Raw genomic sequence first — 905 nt, forward strand, 5'->3', positions numbered from 1 at the left:
AATGGATGAAGATCGACCAGTTCTTTTTGGTACAGTGACTCTGTGTATTCCTTCCATCTTCTTTTGGTGCTTCCTGTATGCTTCAATATTTTGCCCATAGAATCTTTCAATAATGCAACTCGAGGCTTAAGTTTTTTCCTCAGTTCTTTCAGCTTGAGAAATGCTGACTGAGTGTATTCTTCCCTTTTGGTTTTCTAAGTCCAGGTCTTTGCACATTTCTTTATAGTAATTGGCTTTATCTGCTCGAGCTGCTCTTTGAAATCTTCTGTTCAGCTCTTTTATCTTGTTACTTCTTCCATTTGCTTTAGCTACTCTTCACTCAAGGGCAAGTGTCAGAGTCTCTTATGATATTCATTTTGGTCTTTTCTTTCTTTCTTGTATTTTTAATGACCTCTTGCTTTCTTCATGGATGATGTTCTTGATGTCATCCCACAATTCTTCTGATTTTTGGTCATTGGTGTTCAATCTATTCTTTAGATGGTCTCTGAATTGAGAAGAAGTATATTCAAGGTCATATTTTGGCCCTCATGAACTTGTTTTAATTGTCTTCAACTGCAAGTTGAACTTGCATATGAGTAATTGATGTTCTGTACCACAATCAGATCCTGGCCTTGTTTTGGCTGAAGATATTGAGCTTTTCCATCTCCTTCTGCCACAGAGGTAGTCAATCTGATTCCTGTGTACTCCATCTGGCAAAGTCCACATATATAGCTGCTGTTTGTGTTGTTGAAAAAAGGTATTTGCAACGAATAAGTCATTAGTCTTGCAAAATTCTATCATGTGATATTCAGTGTTATTTCTGTCACCAAGGCCAAATTTTCCAACTATCCATGATTCTTCTTTGTCTCCAACTTTTGCATTCCAATCACCAGTGATAAGCAAACCATCCTGATTGCATGTTTGGT

The sequence above is a fragment of the Orycteropus afer genome, unplaced genomic scaffold (genome assembly GCF_000298275.1).
Source record: "Orycteropus afer afer isolate SDZICR_OR568_19922 unplaced genomic scaffold, OryAfe1.0 scaffold00147, whole genome shotgun sequence".
Classification (NCBI taxonomy): domain Eukaryota; kingdom Metazoa; phylum Chordata; class Mammalia; order Tubulidentata; family Orycteropodidae; genus Orycteropus; species Orycteropus afer.